This window comes from Pelophylax lessonae, assembly GCF_965119305.1.
Source record: "Pelophylax lessonae genome assembly, chromosome: 12".
Taxonomy (NCBI): Eukaryota; Metazoa; Chordata; class Amphibia; order Anura; family Ranidae; genus Pelophylax; species Pelophylax lessonae.
This window is the reverse complement of record NC_138779.1, coordinates 74,996,831-75,019,500: the sequence shown is the minus strand read 5'-3', so window position 1 is coordinate 75,019,500 and position 22,670 is coordinate 74,996,831.

Here is a 22,670-nt window from a genome sequence, read left to right as displayed (position 1 = left end):
GACTGAGGACACCCGGGGGCAACGCAGCACCACCCACTCACTATCCGCTTCCCACCGCTGATCACATGAGGCTTTCAGGGAGAGACAGAGGGACCCCCTTCTACAGCAAGCACCCACAGCAGCATCCTGGGAATTGGTGGGAGGTCTACCCATTATGGACACTAGTAGCAGAGACTGAGCCACTGATAACAGGACACCAAGTGTACCCAATCCATATCTCACCCATTCTGAATCCTATACCGCACCTATGCCAACCCCATACTTCATATTACCGAACCTTTACAGCATCTGAACCACATCTACCTTGCACCCATGCCGAGACTATGCCATACCTATACTGCACCAATACTGCATGCAGGGTAACTGGGATTGTCTTTAAGTGCAAAGATGCTCTTAAAGGGCCCCAAAAATAGCCTGTAGAACATTTTAAAGGACTACCCCTCCTTTAATAATCTATTTTGCAAGCCCCCTTTGTTCCCCTGTCCCTTCCACTATCATCCGCCTTTTATTTTGAACAGTGTATACCCAGTCAGTCAGGACTAGCATTGCCACCAAAAATGCTCCCTGGTAGTATAGTTCCAGCACTCGGTAGATTGAGCTTTACTACTGCTCTTTGCTGCACTTGATGTGTCCTTGCTACTATTTATGATGATCTGGACGCCAAATGTCATCTTATGCCTAGTCATTACTGTTAGTTAGAAAAGTTGAAGACCAGCAGCTCCAGCACTCCTTGATGCTGGAGTTGCTCCAGAGTCTGGGAAGACATTGCTGTCCTGTCCTGCCCCATCCCTGCCAGCGCTACCCTCACTCCGGGCTCACTTTCATAGCCCCCCTACAACAGTCATAGCCAGCAATGACAGAGCTCCAAGGAGGGGCCACCCACCCGCTTGCTCAATAACTAGGAAGCTTGCTCACAGCATGAGGCCCACACTGCATGGTTGGAGCTGTAGTTCTCCATTGCCTGTTAGTGTACGGCCAGTCTATGAGCATCAGCACGGCTCCCCCCTCCAAACCTACCACAGTGCTACCTAATGATGTCACCATTGTGGCGGGTTGCTGAAATGTCATTGGTTGTTAAAGACGCGGCGGCTATGCTCCTTAACAACCAATAATTGCCAGCATTCTTTTCTTTACATTAAAAAGCAGAAAATCAGCGCTCCACTCTTTAAGATGAACCACTCTGACTGTATCCACACGAGAAATAAAACTGGATAATTCTAAAAAACTACACAATGCCTAAAAAGTGGGATGATCAAGAATAAATATAAATAAAAACACAGTCGGGGATAGTGTAAATCTAAAACCTTCCAACCACAATTATTTAAAATTATTTTAGATTTACACTATCCCCGACTGTGTTTTTATTTATATTTATTCTTGATCATCCCACTTTTTATGCATTGTGTAGTTTTTTAGAATTATCCAGTTTTATTTCTCGTGTGGATACAGTCAGAGTGGTTCATCTTAAAGAGTGGAGCGCTGATTTTCTGCTTTTTAATATTACTGGGATATGTGGTGACACTAACAAATCGGCTGCTTTCTCTGTGTTGTTCCACGATTGTTTTTTATTTATTTACGCATTCAGATCCAGGGTGTCGTTTACCTTATTTTAGCGCACAAGTTTACTATTTTATACTTTTCTTTACATTGCAGCTGCTAGCAGGGAAACCCCACTGACAGCTTTAAAAAAAGAAGCGAGAAAGTATCGGTTTCGGGTATCGGTACATTTGCACAAGTACCGATACCCGTGCAAATGTCTTGTATCGGCACTGATACCCATAATGGCATCGGTGCAACCATAGTTATTTCTGTTATTAATCCATTTATGTCTTACTAGTTACCAACCACATTAGGTTACAATATGTTAGGTTTGCCTTTACAACCTGGTTTGGTGCCTATTTTCTTTGATATAGCACTACCGTTGAGTACTAAGTATTACTTTCAGTGATTTCCTGTGATATTGAATGTTTGTACACTCAACCTTGTGTGTCAAAGGGGCTAAGATTCTTGAGAAGACTAAGGCAAAGAACAGATGGCCCATCCTATCCAGCAACTTCTACGGTAATAGCGCTACATATGTCAATAGAAATGTCAGAGCCTTTTTTTGTACGAAATAAAAAAAAGGTACATTTTTCAAGGTATTGGTTCATAGGCGTCCACAAGGAGGGGCAAGTGCCCCCCTCCCCGAATCTCAACTTCCCCTTTAAAGTGGTTGTTAAGCCACTTCATACTATCCTGCCTGGTCTGTTTAATAATCCTGTGTACCCGTGCCCCTGTGTCTGTGTATGTGTTTTAAAAACAATAAGCCGTTCTTTACCGGTTTTCAGAGCTCAGATCGCCACTCACGTGACCCGCCGGCTTTTTCCTCTTTCCATCTGACAGCTGCCCACAACCGAGGATTCCCCGCTGATGTCAGTCGGGAGGGGAGGAGGAAGTGAGAAGTGAGAGGCGGCGATCAGGGCTCTGAAAATTGGTAAAAAAACTGCTTATTTTTATATAACACCGACACAGGCACACAGGATTACTAAACAGACTGTAGACAGGATATGAAACTTTAAATGAAACTACAGCAGCAGGAGGGGAAAGGGGCAGGCACTGACACAGGAGCAGACAAGCAGGGAGGGAGGGGGGGGGGGTGGCAGAGGAGGACAGGAGGGCTGCGGATGGCAAAAGCACGTAGACTGACCCCGGTGTCAGGGCACAGCAGCCATGGCATACTGTGGTCAGTTTACAGAGGGGAGGACATAGCCAGGCAGGATCAGCCGGATATTTTAGGTGAAAGATGGGGCCAGATTACACCTCACAAGCACTGTGCCGTATAACATGCTTTACAGAGGTTGTAAACCTCAAAAAAAAAAAAAACCCGAAAGACAAAAGCATAATGAGCTAGTATGCATCGCATACTAGCTCATTATGAAATACCTGAGAACGAAGCCCCCGCATCGCGGCCGCTCACTGGTGACACGGCCGTCATGTTCAGCCGTCTTCCTTCCGGGTTTGCATGCTCTGGCCATCTTATTGGCCGGAGCTGCGATGACGTCACTCAGCACAGGGCTCTGAAAGAACGGCACGAACAGCCGTTCCTTCAAAGCACATGCGCCAGTGATATCACTGGCTGCATGCAAAGTAAATATCTCCTAAATGGTGCATGTTTAGGAGATATTTACAGTACCTATAGGTAAGCCTTATCATAGGCTTACCTATAGCTACAAGTAACAGAGGAAGCTTTACTTCCTATTTAAGGGAACAGGATCAATTTTTTTAGTTTAACAAACGTTTTAAAAATAAATTCTGCCGTTTCCCCCGTTGAAAATAAATACTCGCAAGTCGCGGCTCGTGCGGTGACTGACGTCGCCTTCATGACATTGTGGAAACGGAGCGCAGCATGGGTGACCTTAAAATTATGTCCTTCCTTGAACAAAAATTCTGCAGACGCCCATGCATTGGTTAGGCATAAAATAATATATCTAGGTGGTCCCTATAATTAAACAAATCTTCACATTTGAGTTCAGCTCTACCTTAACTCTGAAGAGGTTTCAACTCATTAGACGATCAATCAGTTATTAATGACAATGTCTTATTGTTCCCATGTGCCTTTTAATTCCAGTCTAACCCCTTCTGGCTGTAGCTAGATTTCAGTAAGATGGGGCAAGAGAAATATGGTGCTTGCCCTATGTGACCTTGTCCAAGATCTTCATCCTCAGCTTGATAGCCACATGTCACCTCTGCCTTAACATCTGGGTAAAATGACATATCCTTCCCTTTCTTACACTATACTAAATAAAAAAGACATTGTGATAATAAATGTGAACACCCTTTTAGCCTCATATTGTATGTATGTATTGATTGTATGTACTTTTAGGGCATTCCTAAACAGCTAACTGACAGGGTCTACCTGGAGAAGTTTGAATTTGTTTGTCCTACAAGTAGCCCTTCTTCCTTATGTCTCAGTGGAGTAGCTCTAAAGCTGGAAAAAATCTCAGCCACTATAATTAAATAGATCTGCGGTTTTTCATTATGATAAAGCGGGGTAGTGTTTAGAAACATAGGTTATGAGGGGTTTGAGCTGTTCTACTTTTTACAACGTGTTTATTGGTTGCTGACCCATCTTTCTGAAAATCCAGGTTCCCTGGCTGTTACCTGATCTGATAACTTCAATATTTTCTGAATTACTGACCCAGATCAAGAATTCAGTCTTTACTCTGACTTCACTTTAGACAGTCTTGTTCCAGGCATGTGATTCATTACGTATTGAAACCAGTCACAGGCAAATTCTTAGATCTTCTTTAGTTCCTTTTTGATCTGTTTAAGTGACCTAAATTGACGTTTTTATGTTAAATAAAATAAATGCAATATATTTAAATATAAGTAATAAAATAAATGCAATATATTTAAATATAAGTAATAAAATAAATGCAATATATTTAAATATAAGTAGAGTTTACCTTCTCTATCCCTTGTCTCTCAAATGCAAGCTTTTTTCTACTATTCTCAGACTTACTGTTCTAGGGTGGCTACCTTTGTTCCCAGTGCCTACCTTATGTAAGTAGCCACCCTTTTCTGCTTGCCCCCAAGATGGACTTCATATCTATGTGCAGACACATTCAGTTCTATGACAATTATAGCACACAGAGTGGAGCATGTGGCCACAAATAACGGCACTGCACGCTCCACACTAGTAGAAGTAAAGTGCATCAATGGAAGATTGGGAGAGCACACAGAACAATAAAGAAGATTGAAAACAACAGTAAGCGCTTAAGGTGGTCCTAATTTTTTTCTCTTAATGTATTCTCTCCAAGTCCATACTTGTCCTTTTAAATTTAGATTTGGGTTTACATACACTTTAGGTGTCCGTTTATGAAACAGAGAAAAGCCGTGTTCCCGGGATCACGGCTGATCACTGGTGTGTACGGGTTTATGTAGCTGAGATGAAGAGCAGAGAACATGTTCTTTGCTTCTCATCACCGCACACAACAGTTCTATCACAAAAATACTTTTCTTAGGTTTGTGGGACTTTAAATGAGGCAAACTGATCCTTGATTATATGAAATAAACATTTTAATATTTTATTAAAAATAGACCATTATTGGTCATCCATTGTAACAGTAGATTATAAACCAGTAGGAAAGGTCTAGTTCAATTCATGATAAATAAATATACAATATTTTTGTATATTTATCATGAATTGAAGTAGACCTTTGCTACTGGTTTATAATCTACTGTTGTTACAATGGATGGCCAATAATGGTCTATTTTTAATAAAATATTAAAATGTTTATTTCATATAATCAAGGATCAATTTGCCTTATTTAACCATTTTACCACTGGAGGATTTTGCTGTCTTACGTCTTTTCACTGCTGCTCCTCCCCTGGCCCGACTCCCGCTGTATCTGAAAACAGCGGGAGCGCCGCCTACAGGGGGAGGAGTCCAGCGACGTAGTACTACGTCGCTAGAAGATAACGAGCCACATTGCTGCAGTAGTAGCAATGTGAGCAGAAGGCAAGTGGTTACAGTCCCGCAAACCTATGAAAAGTATTTTTGTATATACAAATAGAGATGGAGGCTTGTTTTTAAAATATGTTGGTGTGCTGCAGAACATAATATTGTCTATTTAAACAGTTCTATCACAAACGGCCAGTTTATGAAAGTGGGATCTGAAGATCTCACTGGCTGTTACCCTGAAATATCTCCCTCCCAGATTCTCCAGCTCACAGGTGGAGAATCTGGGTGAGAAGCCGGTACGAATAGAGGAAGAAGAATTCTTTCTTCATATATATATCAGCACCAGTGGGTTAAAAGTTAATATAAGCTATATATATATATATATATATATATATATATAGTTAGTTATGTATCTATACGTCATTACATGTTCTTTTTTTTCTTCCATTAAACTTTTTTAACTGGACAGCACTGTAATCTTATAATATCTCATGAGATTACAGGCAGCCCACCCATTTTTACACCGATTTCGACCGTTTTCAGAGGAAATACTTCTCCTCTGTTCTCCCTCTGAGAACTGAAGTTCTCCACTTCATAAACAGGGTGCCAGAGGAGATAATTTTCCGCTGAGAACTGCCAAGAAGTGAACTGAGAGAAAATTCAGTTTCATAAATGTATTCCTAACCAGAACATAATTGTCTTCCTTCTTACAGCGGCTGTTTTTGTCGTCAGACATTTATTTTCTGCAGCCATTAAACTCCCCAGCATGTTATCCTATGTGTCCATGCACACACAGGCTGTTATCAGCAGTATTTGGCAGGGGCGTTTTCTGGCTGGAGGAAAAAAAAAAAAAAAATACCTAGTGGGTTTTGAGAGGAGTTTTTCAGCTGCAAAAACTCTCGAACTCTGATAGGAACTGAGAAACGCTGAAAAACTCGGCTATTCAGAGTTAATAAACGTTTTTGAGCCATTAGCTTTTGTGGGAGTATAGTTTTGCTAAAAAAAGCTAAACGCTACAGCTGAAAAATGCTACTGCAAAAAAGCTGAAAAATCCTTCTATAGCTACAGCTTTCTACTGGTGTTTTGATAACGTCCAGTGTGCATTAAGAGGTTGTAAACCCAAATTCGTTTTTTTTTTCTCACCCAGAAAGAGAAACGTATAATGAGCTAGTATGCATCGCATACTAGCTCATTATGAAATACTTACCTTAGAACGAGCCCCCGTTGTGCCGCTTGCTTACCTCTATGACGGGCTATGTTCAGTCTCCTGTCTTCCGGGATCGCGGCATCCGGCCATCTGGCCAGAGCCGCGGTGACGTCACTCCTGCGCACGTGCGCGGGAGCCGACGGTCACGGCACGGGGCTCTGAAGGAACGGCACCAGCGGTCGTTCCTTCGGAGCGCATGCGCCAGTGACGTCACTGGCTGCACATAAGGTAAATATCTCCTAAACGGTGCATGTTTAGGAGATATTTACAGTATTTACAGTACCTATAGGTAAGCCTTATCATAGGCTTACCTATAGGTAAAACTTGCAGAGGAGGGTTTACTTCCTCTTTAGTCTGCTGCTGAACTGCTGACCTAATTGATAACTGCCAAATGTAAGCTCTAAATTTTATCAGTTACTGAATAGTTCATAATGAGAAGCCTCTGTAGATACTGTATTCCTGGCATGTGATGTGATAAAAGATCTGTCATTTGACTTTTCTTGTTATACTTCTGAAGGCCAAAAGTTTAAACCTTAACTAAAATTTATCAGAAGTGAATTTGTTCTGGATCGTTAAAAATTCTCTAAAAAACCTGTCATCCCCTAGGAAAGAGAACATTTTTAACGTATTAGAAAATCTTTGTGAGCAACAATTTGGATGCTTGGTAGTGCTCAGTGTACTGTAGTAAAGTACTGTGCAACCGCATTATGTTTTCTTGAGCATTGCTGGTGGTGCCCAAAGCAGATCAATTGCTTGCAGCTATCCGACCATGCTAAGTCTTTCTAAGGCCCCTTTCACACATACAGTCCGTTCAGTTCATCAGTTCAGTCACGTCAAATGTATCAGTTTTTCATCCGTTTTTCATCAGTTTTTCATCCATTTTTCGTCAGTTGTCATCAGTTTTTCATCCGTTTTTCGTCAGTTGTTATCCGTTTTTCATCCGTTGTCATCAGTTGACATCCGTTTTTCATCCGTTGTCATCCGTTTTTCGTCCGATCCGTTTTTTTGACGGATGAAAAATAGGGCATTCATCCGTTCAAAAAAACGGACATTGACGGAAGTGGATGAAAACGGATGTTAACTGATGATCATCAGTTGTCATCCGTTTTTACATAGAGATGCATTGATGTCCGTTTTTCATCCGTCAACGGATGGATGAAAAACGGACAAACGGACAGCATGTGTGAAAGGGGCCTAAGGGTTACTATAGACAAGTGAGGGCAGTCATTATTGCATGTGCAATTGCGCTTCTCATAGGCTTGTTGGTCTCTGGTAGTCCTTTAATTAGGCCCTGTCACCTTGTCCAGTCGGGTCAAAGTCATAGAGTCACTTTCTCTGTCCTAACAGTATGTAGGCCCACCATTTAGCTGTCATAGGAAGAGGTCATATGACCCCCCTTACCTGCACCAGGTATTTTGTGGCGGCTGTGATAGACAAAGTGAGCAGTGAGGGAGTACTTTGAAGTACTCTATAAAATAACTCAGTTGGGGGTTGAGCGTTAGAGTGACTATATCATTGTGCCCTAAATAAGCATGGTAACAGGGTCTCTTTAAACAAAGATGCTTGGTTCACACAATTACTTATACTTAACTGAAAAGAGACAAGTGGGAAGAGGCACAGGCAGGCAGACACCTCCTGGCACTGCTTATCTGGGAAGTGAAGGCAGACCATGGTGTACCAGCAAGTCTTCAGTCCTCAGATTGGGGATGTCTGCTACAGTGCTGCTGACCAGACAGGAGATGGGGACTCAATCTGACCAGGTATGGTTGTATCAAACAACTATGCTCTGTCTTAAGCTTAGTACACACGAGTCAAAATTCGGCCGGGAATTTTCGTCCAACGGCCGATCTGCCGATTTTCGGCTTGTTAGTATGGTGCTTCCGACAACTGACTCCGACTTTTCGGCCGAAAAAATTCTGGTGTGCAGGCTATAAAATTTTTGTCCTCCGTCAAAACACGGCCGATTTTTGTGCAGTCAGTACAGATTTCGACAGGGAAAATCCTATGAGCAAGACTGGGCATGCTCAGAGAAGAAAGAACACAAAGAAAGCAAACCAACACATGACATCACTTCTGAAGTAGAATTCTGTCGGTCGACAAAATTCGTGCGCAGTCTAGAGCACATTCCAACCAACAAAACACAACTCTGGACAAAAGATGGACGACTGGTCGGCGGAAATTCGTTGCGTGTGTACTAGGCTTTAAGCTTAGTACACACGGGCAGCTTTGGCTGGTTCAGTAGAAACTAGCCAACATTCAGCCTGTGTGAAAGGCAGCCAGTTGGCTTCTGTCAAAGGCTCATGACCAAAAAAAAAGTCTGCCAACCAACTCCCGATCACGCTCTCACCCGGAATGTTCTGGCGGGGGGTGCCGTCCCCCCTGTCATAACACAATAGCACAGCAAGGGAGATTGCTGTACTAACATTGGATCGATCCTCCGATCTAAGCTGCCAGGTTTTTAGTTCGTTCAACAAAAAACTAGTGGTGTGCATTAGGCTTTAAGATGGCCATATACTGATTGTATCATCTCTTTTATGTCTACCATCAACTATTAGCACAAGGGCCTGATACAAATTGAATGGCTTGCTCAGTTGTGTCCTCAGATGGTAGGGATCAGCATCAGGGGGAGATTGTGGAGGGTCTCCATGCTGTTTTCTATCCTACAACTATGGGAAGATAAATCGTCAAATGTCATTTGGAAAAAAATCCACCAGTAATGGTCAGTCCTAATTCATCCCCAATCACTATTGAACAAGTTTAGACTAGTTCTTGTGTCCCTCACGCTTACCTCCTTTTTATCTTCCTTCAACCCTCACCTTCTTTGGAAAAGTTATCACCTTTTTACAAGTTATTTTAATTGAATGGACCACAATAGGGAACTTGCCTTCCATTTCATTGTGATGGAATTACAGGCTAATAGGATGTAGAGTGAGTTTGTATATTCCCTGTCCTGCTAGTTACCAGGATGTTATTTGCATGTGAAGCCATCTGTGCAGGTCAAAGCAGGAAGATCTTCAGTCATACCTGGATGTATTTATTGGTTGCCTTAATTGTGTGCTTTTGCCATTCATTTTCCTTGCGAATTAAACCCGCAACAATACCCACAGAAAATCAGGCTATACACTCAAATAAACATTCATATGAACATTTGTGTGAAGATTTGTGCAAGCATTTTCAGAATATTCAATGACTTGACAAATGTCATTTAAAAGTACCTCACATAGTTGTATAATTAATATGGCTGAAAAACGTTAATCCAGTTCAACCAACAGAGAGGAAAAAAAAAAGAAGAAGAAAAGAAAAAGAAAATCAACACCCCCTTCAATTGAAAACCTCTATCCAATACCCGAAGTTTATCCAGACGACATCGCAAAAAAAAAAAAATTACAATAAAGCATGGTACAAAGTGCTCCAGCGGGGGTTGGGAATTCCTTCTTGATCCCCCAAGAGGCAATCTGATATTCCCTGGATCAACTGTACTGATAAATATTAGTATCCAGTTAGGTTATGTGTATTTAGAAAATAATTCAGGCCTTTCTTCAAATGATCTACCGAGCTGGACAGAACCAGTTCACCGTTTGTCTGTTTTTCATCCATCCGTTGACGGATGAAAAAAACGGACATCAATGCATCACTATGGAAAAGTGGTTGTAAATGGATGATAATCAATTTACATCCATCTACATCCGCTTCCGTCAACGTTTTTTGGAACAGATCAAAGTCTTGTTTTTTTTCCGTTAAATGGATCGGACGAAAAATGGATGTAAACGGACAAATGGTCCATTCTTGCATGAAAAAATGGCTCCAGGACTCAAGTGGTTAAGGTCTCAAGCTGGCAGATGTAAAAAAACGGATGACCAACTAATAAAATGGATGTAAACTTCATCATTTTTTTTTCTTTAACCAGTTGCCGACCACACGCCGCCTATATACTGCGGCAGCATGGCTCTCCCAGACAAACCGATGTAGGGGTACGTGGGTTGCGCGCTCCAATTGCAGCCTGACATCCGTGATCGTTCCCCGCTGAGAGAGAAGAACGGGCAGCTGTTGTAAACACAACTGACCGTTCTTCTCCCTGGAATGATCACAGAGCCCCTGTGATGCTTCTATATAGGATCACAGGTCTCTATGGTCATTCCACAAGCCAGCCCCCCCCCCCACTGTTAGAAACACGCCCCTAGGTACACATTTTGCTGGACTGCGACATTGCGGGGGACAGATCGGACCCCTCCAGGGAAGGGGTTAACATTGTGGGTGATCACGGGGTTAAATGTGAGCCTACGGGAGTGATTCTAACTGTGGGGGGCCGTGGCTTGTAAAATGACCATAGAGTCATGTGGTCCGATATAGAGGGATCACAGGGGCTCTATGATCATTCCAGGGACAAGAACGGTCAGCTGTGTTTACAACAGCCAACTGTCCTCTCTCAGCGGGGAACGATCGCGGGTGTCAGGCGGCAATCGGAGCCGCCTGCCCACTGCATCGGCTTCCCCAGGAGCGGCTGCCTGCTGCAGTATAACTGCAGCGAGCGGTCGTAAAGCGGCTAAGGTTTAATGTTAGAGTTGTGAGGTAACGGTATAAAAAAAGGGTTACTGTGGCTTTAAGTTAGGGAGCAGGGATTAGCCAATAGGAGAGTAGGGAATTATGCAGGAAGTTGGGGGGAGGCTATATAAGGGCACGGTGGTCTAGGATGCCCCCTTTTGCATCCGAAGAGCACCAGCTGAAGAATTCCCTTCCCCCCACCCTTGTCACGAGCATTCTTTATGTGGTGGGTCACCCTGGCTTTCTAGGGGGCGGGGACGTTGTATTTTCTATGTTAATTAAGATTACTGTTGCTCGAGTCCTGAAAACTGAGCAATTACAACTGTTTTGGTTTTCATAAAAGTGGTTTTATATGATCAAATAAAAATGATTGTGATGTGTTTTCATATATATTAAACCAATAAAGAGCGCCGCGGCCTTTCTTTGCCAAAACTGAGTCTAGTTTGTATTATTCTATTGTATAAGAATGGAGTGTTGGTTGGGCGGAGAACGTGGCCTACAATCTCATGGATTTTTCTGAACATAAACCACATACACTGTTAGAAACCGGTTCATTCTAGAAACATTTTGCATTCTGCTCCTTCAAATTTTCTCATCACTGCAAGAAAAAAAAAAAAAAAAAAGTTGATTACAGCCCACTGTCTATAAAAAAAAAATTGAATGAACATTCTTAAACGTCAAAACACAATTCACCCTCGTCTGTTTTCTTTCAGTATTGTGACATGTAAATGCATTACAAGCCGAATTCCTATTCATTCCTCCAAAGGCTTATTCATAGTTATGCACCATGGCTTAGGCTGTGTTCAAAATTGCTGCGGCCGCGGCTTGCCCCTGTTCACCATTTAAAGAGGTTTTTTACAACCTGAAAGAGAAATACATAATGAGCTAGTATGCGATGCGATATGAAATACTTACCTTAGAACGAGCCCCCGCCGTGCCGTCCGTTCACCTCTATGACGGGCGACATGTCTAGTCGCCCGTCTTCCGGGATCGCGGCATCCGGCCATCTGATTGGCCGGAGCCGCGGTGACGTCACTCTCGCGCACGCGCGCGGGAGCCGACTGTCACGGCACGGGGCTCTGAAGGAACGGCACGAGCGGCCGTTCCTTCATAGCGCATGCGCCAGTGACGTCACTGGATGCATCGAAGGTAAATATCTCCTAAACGGTACAAGTTTAGGAGATGTTTACAGTACCTATAGGTAAGCCTTATCATAGGCTTACCTATAGGTACAACTTGCAGAGGAGGGTTTACTTCCTCTTTAACCACTTGCTGACCGCCCGCCCGCCACGTATATATACTGCGGCAGGCTGGCTCAGCTGCGCAAATCGGTGTATGGGTACGTTGATTCGCAGTAATGGTGCTGGGGGGCAACTGCTCCTGCCCCCACTAGGCAACGGGGATGCCGATCCACTGGACCGGCGGCCGCGATTGCCGCCGGGGCACCCGCGATCGCTCCCCGCTGAGAGAGAAGGATGGTCTGCTGTTATAAACACAGCTGGCCATTGTTCTCTCTGAAATGATCACAGAACACCTGTGATCCTTCTATATAGGATCACAGGTCTCTATGATCATTTCAAAAGTCCCTCCCCCCACAGTTAGAGAACACTCCCCTAGGCTCACACTTAACCCCTTGATCACCCCTAGGTTAACCGCTTCCCTGCCAGTCATTATTACAGTAACAGTGCCTATTTTTAGCACCAATTACTGTAGTAATGTCGCTGGTCCCCCCAAAAGTGTAAAAAATGTCAGTGAGGGGTCCGATCTGTCCGCCGCACTGTGGCAGTTCCGCTAAAAATTGCAGAACGCGGCCATTACTAGTAAAAAAAAAAAAATTAAAAATTACATAAATCTTTCCCCTAGCTTGTAGACGCGATAAACTTTTGCGCAAAACAATCAAAATACGCTTATTGCGATTTTTTTTACCAAAAATATGTAGCAGAAAATAAATTGGCCTAAAATGTTAAAAAAAATGTTGATTTTTTAAATTTTTTTTTGGAGAATGTTATATAGCAGAATGTGAAAAACAACAACTCACCGTAGCTCCACCGCACTGTGAGAAGATAAAGAGCTAAGTGTCAGTGCTCAGGCTGAACGTCCAAACCAAATGTTATATGAATAAAGCCGGCACACGAAAAAGCTTCTTCCAAGTAAAATTCTTTATTCCAGCATGGATAGCGGTGACAAGATGACAAATGCCGACACGTTTCGGCATTACACCATCATAGCATGAAAGTGAATGTGAAAAAGAATGTTTTTTTTTTCAGAATTGTCGCTTTTTTGGTTTATAGTGCAAAAAATAAAAAAATCGCACAGATGTTCAAATACCACCAAAAGAAAGCTATACTTGTGGGGAAAAAAGACATCAATTTTATTTTGGTACAGTGTCGCACCCCTGCGCAATTATCCGTTAAATTAAGAAATTCAGAATCGCAAAAATTGGCCTGGTCATTAAGGGGGCAAATCCTTCCAGTCCAGAACTGGTTAAGGCGCAAATTTTTGCCTGAACTTGGACCTGAAATGGAGCCAAAAGACACACAGGACCCTTTTCCAGTGTGGACCACGGCAGCCCCGGAGCTGTATGAACGAGGCGGTCACAGTCTCCTGTCATGGGAATTGGAGGTGAGGAAACCTGCATCCAATTCGCATAAATGTAAACCCAGCCTTAATGTTTTGTTTTTAAACAGCACATGTAGTATTTTTTGGCCTACTTGTAGCAACCTGTCATATTAAAGTGAGCGCTAACTATAGAAAAATGCTTGTATCATGCAGTTGTTGTAAAATCCTAAGTCTTTATATCTATATCTTTGTGTTGTGGCACCCTGCCTTGCTGTGTTGTAGTGCCATTTCCAAGGGCATCCCAACACACTATAGAAATGCACATTTTTGCAGTGCGTTACAATATACTTTTTGTGACAGGCCTGATTTTGTTTTAATATATTGGCAGCCTGTTATTTTCTATGGACAGCCTTGATGGAACACATATTATTGGGCAACATAACAGGCATTAATGCATTTAGTAAAGTGTATAAAAATTGCACGTTCCCTCATACACACAGACATGACAGGACTGGTCCAACACTGGAACTCTGTATAGGCCTCATTTCAGAGAAACCTGTGGTGAGGAAGCATGGAGGCATCCATCCTCTGATCTCCACTGTTGAAAATACTAATGCCATGGCTGTCATGCAGATTCACTGGCTTCAGTCAGTCTAGGAACTAAAGCTTTCTCTCAGTACCACTTACCTTTTAGGTTCTGCTTTATTATCAGGCTCAGAAGTGTGAAAAACAAATAACTTCAACAGGTCACAGAATAGAGAGAGAAATAAAACCTGACACCATAGCACAGGGGTCCTCAACTTTTTAAACAGGGGGCCAGTTCACAGTTCCTCAGACACTGTTGGGGGCTGGACTATAGTTTGAAAAAAATATGAACGAATTCCAATGCACATATTTTATTTGTAGTGCACAAAAAAGCAGGAAAAACAATACAATATTTATTGTTTTTTATATATATATATATATATATATATATATATATATATATATATATATATATATATATATATATATGACCACAGTGTGCACCCTTTCAATGCAGAGTGACCACAGCGTGCCCCCTTTCAATGCAGAGTGACCACAACGTGCCCCCATCAATGCAGAGTGACCACAGCGTGCCGTGCCCCCTTCAATGCAGAGTGACCACAGCATGCCCCCTTTCAATGCAGAGTGACCACAGCATGCCCCCTTTCAATGCAGAGTGACCACAACGTGCCCCCTTTCAATGCAGAGTGACCACAGCGTGCCGTGCCCCCTTCAATGCAGAGACCAGTGCACTTACCTGCAGAGGCGGCTTCTCCTCAGTCCCCCGCCTCATCCTCAGCCAATGGCATGGGTTTGCCTTTCGGCCAATCAGGAGGAGAATCCGTGGGACAACAGCGAATTTTAATTTGCTATTGTCACACAAATGAGTGGGCTAGGGCGCCGTGCTCTGCGCCCCCGGTCCACCCTTTTCTGAAGCCTATTAGAGCTTCAGTGAGTGACAGGCAGTCAGCCTTATGCCGATGGAGTCTTGGAGTCTCGTGGTGCCTCGATAGCCGCGGCCCCCGCCGTGCCCGGCAAACAACATGAATGATACATCCCAGTCGGCGGGCCGGGTTCAGGACCCTGGCGGGCCACATGCGGCCTGCAGTTTGAGGACCCCTGCCATAGCACCAAGTAGAGGAGTTTATTTGTATCAAAAGACTTCTAAAATTTGCAACAGTTTAACTGATCTCCTTATTAGCACAAATGCCAGAGTTGTTATATATACAGCTCACCAGCCACTTTATTCCGTACACCTGTTTAATTGCTTGGTAAAACAAATTGCTAATCAGCCAATCACATGGCAGCAACTCAATGCATTTAAGCATCTAGACGTGGTGAAGACTACTGGCTGAAGTTCAAACCGAACATCAGAATGGGGAAGAAAGGGGATGAACGTGGTATTGTTGTTGGTGTCAGACAGGCTGGTCTGAGTTATTCAAAAAACTGATGATCTATTGGGATTTTTATGCACAACCATCTCTTGGGTTTACAGAGAATGGTCCACAAAGAAAAAGAAAATATTCAGTGAGCGGCAGGTGTGTGGACAAAAATGCCTTGTTGACAGGGCCGGTGCTTCCACTAGGCAGCCGCCTAGGGCGTTTTGCCACCTAGGGGCGCAGCCACGAGTCAGCACTCTCCTTTATTAATGATCCCTGTGAGCTGAGGGGAGGGGCAGCAGTGGGGGAGGAAGAAGGGACAGAGGAAGATACTAGGTGTCTGGGGCAGTGGCGGAACTACCAAGCCTTGGCTTTCCACCAATGTTGGGTGGGCCCCAAGAGGCAGGAAGGGAGCCCACCGGAGTGCTGCCTGCAGGATGATCCTCTTCGGCTGGAGCTGTGGTGAGCACTGTGGTCCAGAAGAGGAGTGTCCTAGGAAAAGGAATCACAGTGAAGGAGGACAGAGCGCGGGCCACTCTCTTCATACCGCTCAGTGAGCGTCCCCAGAACAGGGGATCGGGGTCCCTGGGTGTGACATGGAGGATCCCTGGTGTGAAAGGGAATCGGGGTCACCAGGTGTGTCATGGGGAATCTGAGTCATGAGGTGTGACATGGGGGATAGGGGTCACTGGGTGTAACAGGGATTCAGGGTCACCAGGTGTGCCATGGGGAATTGAGGTCCCCAGGTGTGACATAGAGGAACATCAGGGTCCCCAGGTGTGACATGGAAAAACATCAGGGTCTCTCCGGGTATGACATGGAGGAACATCAGGGACCCCTGGTGTGACATATAGGAACATTGGGGTCACTGGGTATGACAGCATGACATGGAGGAACACGGGGTTCCCTGGGTGTGACATGGAGGAACATCGGGGTCAGTGGGTTTGACAGCAAGACATGAAGGAATATTGGGGTCCCAGAATGTGACATGGAAAAACATCAGGGTCCCTGGGTATGACATCAGGGTCCCCAGGTGTGACATGGAGGAATATAGGGGTCACTGGGTATGACAGCATAACATGGAGGAACATAGAGAAGTTTTTAACCCCTACCCTTTTTATTTATTTTTTTGGGGGGGGCGCAAGTAGCTGGTCTTGCCTAGGGCGTAAAATAGTCTAGCACCGGCCCTGCTTGTTGATGTCGGAGGAGAATGGGCAGACTGGTTCGAGATGACAGAAAGACAACAGTAACTCAAATAACTACTCGTTACAATAAGAGTATGCAGAATACCATCTCTGAATGCACAATACATCAAACCTTGAAGCAGATGAGCTACAGCAGCAGAAGACCACACCTGGTGCCACTCCTGTCAGCTAAGAACTGGAAACTGAGGCTACAATTCACAAAAGCTCACCAAAATTGGACAATAGAAGATTGAAAATACGTTGCCTGGTCTGATGATTCTCAATTTCAGCTGCGACATTCAGATGGTGGGGTCAGAACTTGGCATAAGGAACATAAAAGCATGGATCCATCCATCCATCCTTTGAATGTCACAGCCTGAGTATTGTTGCTTCCCATGCCCATCCCTTTATGCCTATGGTGTCCCCATCTTCTGATGGCTCCTTCCAGCAGGATAACGCACCATGTCACAAAGCTCCAATCATCTCACCACTGGTTTCTTGATATTGAAAATTAGTTCAGTTTACCCCAATGGCCTCCACGGTCACCAGATCTTAATCCAATAGATCACCATTGGGATGCAGAGGAATCGCATCATGGATGTGCAGCTGACAAATCTGCAGCAGCTGTGTGTTGCTGTCATGTCAATCTCTGAGGAATGTTTCCCACACCTTGCTGAATCTATGCCACAAAGAATGAAGGCAGTTCTGAAGGCAAAAGGGGTCCAACCCGGTACTAGCATGGTGTACCTAATAAAGTGTCCAGTGGGTGTAAAATGTATAAGTCCAAAAAGTCTCACACTGTGTGAATCACATCAAAACTTCTATGCAGTAACAGACATATAAATGATAGTCGGTGAACAATTCTGTGATGCCTTCTACACAGGTCACCCAGGTGTGGGATGTGCCCTCACCTCCTTTGATAGATCTCAGTAATTAATTAATAAGAAGTCTAATATCGCTTTAAGGCTCCTTTCACACGGCCGCTCCGTGTGAAAGGTCCGCTGCGGGACTTTTTTTTTTTTTTTTCCACGGAGCGGATGACATTTCTGTCATCCGCTCCGTGTGCCCGCATATCATCCCATCCGTTTGCGGATGATATGCGGACATAATGTATGTCTATGCCACTGCGGATGTCAGCGGATGACACCGCTGACATCCGATTTTCCTTCCTTTCCGTTTTTTACACGGAAGGAAAAATAGGGTTCTGTTCCGTTCATAAAAACGGAACAGAACTGACAGGAGGAAAATCGGGTGTCAGCGGATGGTATTCCGCTGACACCCGCAGTGCCATTCACTTACATTGATGTCCGCAAATCATCCGCAAAAAAATAGGATGATTTGCGGACACACGGAAAGCGGCTGAGCGGCCGTGTGAAAGGACCCTAAGAGATCAACTCCACAGCTCTCCTCTTCTAAATAGGACTTCTGCTTCAAAGGACTCAAATGCTCATAGAGGAACACATAAAAAAAAAAAAAAAAACTTTATAGTGCATACCATTTATTATTTTTAAAAGGTGTATAAAATGATACACCTACATGTAAACATAGGCTGGCCATACATTATACAATTTTCTTTTAGATTTACCAAAACCATATAATAGAAGATCAAACCTAAACACTTTCAATTTGTATGCAGTCAAGCAGGCCCTACATAGTTGAAGGTAAATCTAACAAGAAAATGGTATAATGTATGGTCAGCTATAGTATTTTCAGAACGCCAGTCTCCGTGCCGCAATTGTTACCAGACAGATCAATCTCAATACTGTCTTAGGCCCACCCAGCATGGTGATGTCAGTGAATGACATTCATCCAACGAATAGTGTCTCTTTGGACTTTTTCAAAGACTACGTTTTCAATCTATGTAGGGATGCAACATGTCATTTGGACGAGGTTCTCTGACGTCTCGGTCCTACGACGGTAATGGGATCCATCTTTTTGGTAACAATAGTGGCACTGGGGCTGGCTTTCTGAAATGGTACCGATGTGGTCAGTGCTGATGAGTTTTAGGGATGAGCTCAGGCATGTCCAGACAAGTCTGAGCCCACCTGAGCTATCCCACCAGGGAGCTTAAAATGGACATTATAGGCAATGGAGGCACTCTCTGCCCCTTAGCCACATGTGTATGTACCCCTTGCATACGTCTGGGTATGGGGTGGGGAAACTCTGCCAATTATGATTGGCTGTCTGCTTTGTTAGCTTCCCAGTGGGATAGCTCAGGTGGATTCAGACTCATGTCCAAACATGCCTGAACTCATCCCTACTGAGCTGGTTCACCCTAGCAATGTGCAATACAGTGCAGACACTGGTGTGTGATATGGAGGAAGTGGTGCCAAATCTGTCATTAAAACTTTACTGACATGTCACAAAGTGGCATTGCATTGACTTCTGTTGTGGTGGATTGCAGGATACCACACTGTGCTGAAAAAAGTACTGCATGATGTACATTTTTCAACGCACACCACCACAGTGCCAACTGTAAACTGCCTTGCCAATAAGTAGAAGAGAAAAACTTTTATTTTTTTTTTAGTTTGGGATAGAGTGGAGAGGGATTAGAACAGTGGCGGCTGGTGCTCCGTGGGCAGGGGGGGCGGCAGACGGACCGCACCATACACCCCCCCACCCGGACCACACCAGGCCGCACAGCCCCGGACCACAGCAGGACAGGGCCCCCAGGACAGGGCAGGATCGCTCACCCTGCCTGGACATCGGCGACGGTGACTGCGGCTTCTTCCCCCTGTCTTCTGCGTCTCCTCCCTCCTCCTCCATGCCCAATGGCATGGCTTCTCCTTTCGGCCAATCGGGAAACTGGTCTCAGAACCCGCTTCCTTATTGGCCAGGAGGAGGATCCGTGTGACAATAGCGAATTTTCATTTACTATTGTCACACAACTGGGTGCTCTGCGCCCCGAGCCCACCCTTTTTTTTTTAGCCTGTAAGAGCCTCTGGCTCTAATCACATGGTTAAAAAAAAGGCCCAATAAACTCCATGCGTCTGGTGCCCCGCATGTAGATTAGGGGGCCGAACGCATGGATGGGTGGGGGGGGGGGGCCTCTGCTCCTGTGCCCCATATGCACCAGCCTCCACTGGATTAGAATCCTTGCCAGTTTATTGCTTTCTGCGCTCCCGTCAAGGAGATTCAGGCTCGGTTCACACTGGGACGGCTTCAAAATCACCTGACTCTGAAGTCACCCTGTACAGCGCGACTTGCAAACTACTTCTTTAATAGAAGTCAATGCAAGCCGCTCAGAAGTTGCCCCCAAGTAGTGCACAAACCTTTTTCTAAGTCGGAGCGACTTGAGTCACTATGATTAGAACAATTCTATTGCACTGAATAGAGCATGACCTGTCAGGCGACTAAGTCGCCCCAGTGTGCACCGAGCCTCACCCTCTATTTGTTCTGTTTACCATTCTCGTTGAAAGTAAAGAAAATCCCAAATTTTGTGTTGTCCCCAGAAAAGTAATGTAGGGGAAATCTTCCAATAGGGAAACAGTTCTGGTGACCTGGGGGCCCCCCAAGGAATTCCCTTAATTTGCAGAGATTTCCTCTCAATTTCTGTTTTGGCTATGGGACAGGAAGTGAAGGGAAATCTCCAAAATGAAACACAGATGGCGGAAAAAAATAAATACAAATCTGACAGGGAATTTAAACCTCCCTTACTCTATCCAAAATTAAAAAAAAAAAAAAGTTTTGCCTACAGCTCTATTTTAGGCTAGGGCTCTTTCACACGGCCCGCCTCCGACGGCGCACTCCGTGCTGCTCAGTGTGGGATCGATCTGCTGATCCCCTTTGAGCAGGCAGGTGACAGCTCCTTCTCTGCTCTGTGTGCGGAGAGGGAGATGTCAGAGTCGCGCTGCTCTCTATGGGGGAATCGGATGAGAGCGGACCACCTGTCCCCTCTCATCCGATATCCTGGACAGATAGAAAATAGGGTTTCCATCCGTCCAGATTTCACGGACAGGATCGGTTGCGGATGGCAGCGGGTGTCAGCGGACACGTCACTGCTGACATCCACTGCCCCCATAGGGATGCATGGAGGATCCGATCAGGTCCGCCTAAAAAAACTGACAGGCAGATCTGATTGGATCGTTCTTGTGAAAGGGGCCTAATGCTGTCTATTGTGACCCAATGCATCTACTGTGAAAGGACCACAAGTAAAACTGTTGCTTTCCCTTTAATGGTCAAAGCATAGATTTGCATCAGCATATCGTTAATTCACTTATCCAACATTCTCACCTGTTGATAGCATTCTTTGGTCCAATTACCCTGCTGATTAAAGGAGATTTAGGAGATCATTACCTTTTAAAATTAAATTAATAGGACAATTACCAAAAGTTAAGGTATGGGTTGTATACACAAGTGGCTAACCAGTTTAAGTGTTTGCCTGTTTACAATAATGGTTAAGTAGCTTATAGTAATTCTATACAATTAGGGCCCCTTCACACGGCCGCTCCGTGTGTCCGCAAATCATCCTATTTTTTTGCGGATGATTTGTGGACATAATGTAAGTGAATGGCACTGCGAATGTCAGCGGAATACCATCCGCTGACATCCGATTTTCCTCCTTTCAGTTCTGTTCCGTTTTTTGGAACGGAACAGAACCCTATTTTTTCATCCGTGTAAAAAATGGAAAGGAAGGAAAATCAGATGTCAGCGGTGTCATCCGCTGACATCCGCAATGCCCGTAGACTTACATTATGTCCGCATATCATCCGCAAACGGATGGGATGATATGCGGGCACACGGAGCGGATGACAGAAATGTCATCTGCTCCGTGAAAAAAAAAGTCCCGCAGCGGACTAAAGCAGCGGAGCGGCCGTGTGAAAGAAGCCTAAGGTTTCTAAACCAGAGTTCCATGGATCCTTAGGGTTCCTCTAGATAGAGGTTCCTGGGGGTTCTGTTAGCAAGGAGCAATCTCTGCCTCTCAGATAACGTCCCGCTGACACCATTGATTTTTTAGCTATCTGTAAGAGGGGAATTCTTCCCAATGGCCACAAATGTAAGGAGCAATCTTCCCCTATTACACTGTTTCATGAATTGTAGATATAGTCATTTTTAGCAGGGGTTCCCTGAGAACAGAAAGTTATTCCAAGGGTTCCTCTGTGCTGAAAAGGTTAAAGGGGAAGTAAAGCTTCCTCTGTAACTTGTACCCAGGGCTGATGTTAGAAATCGCGGGGCCCCATACAGACTACCTGGCAGGGCCCCCCCAAGAAAATATAGCTAAAATTACAACAAAATCACTATTAGCAGACACAAATATAACATAACTCGCATAATTCCTGCTAAATCTAAAAAAAAAAAACTATGTTAAATAAAAAAGAAGATGAGATGAGAAAAATATACAGGCTGGGCAGTTGGAGCTCAGTGATCAGACCCCGTTCAGACAGGGGCGACACGACTTGGTGGGGCGACCTCGGCGCGACTTGCACGGACTTCATATCATTGAAGTCAATGCAAGTCGCCTCCAGGTCGTCCCAAAGTAGTACAGGACCCTTTTTCTAAGTCGGAGCGACTTGTGTAGCTCCTATTAGAACGGGTCCTGTGTTAATCAATGGCGAGCGACCCACCGCGACTTGTCAGGCGACCAAGTCGCGCTAGTGTGAATGGGGTCTAAGGGCTCTTTCACACGGCTGCTCCGTAGGTCCGCAAATCATCCTTTTTTTTTTTGCGGATGATTTGCGGACATAATGTAAGTCAATGGCATTGCGGATGTCAGCGGAATACCATCCGCTGACATCCGATTTTCTTCCTTTCAGTTCTGTTCCGTTTTTTGGAACGGAACAGAACCCTATTTTTCCTCCATTCAAAAAACCGAAAGGAAAGAAAATCGGATG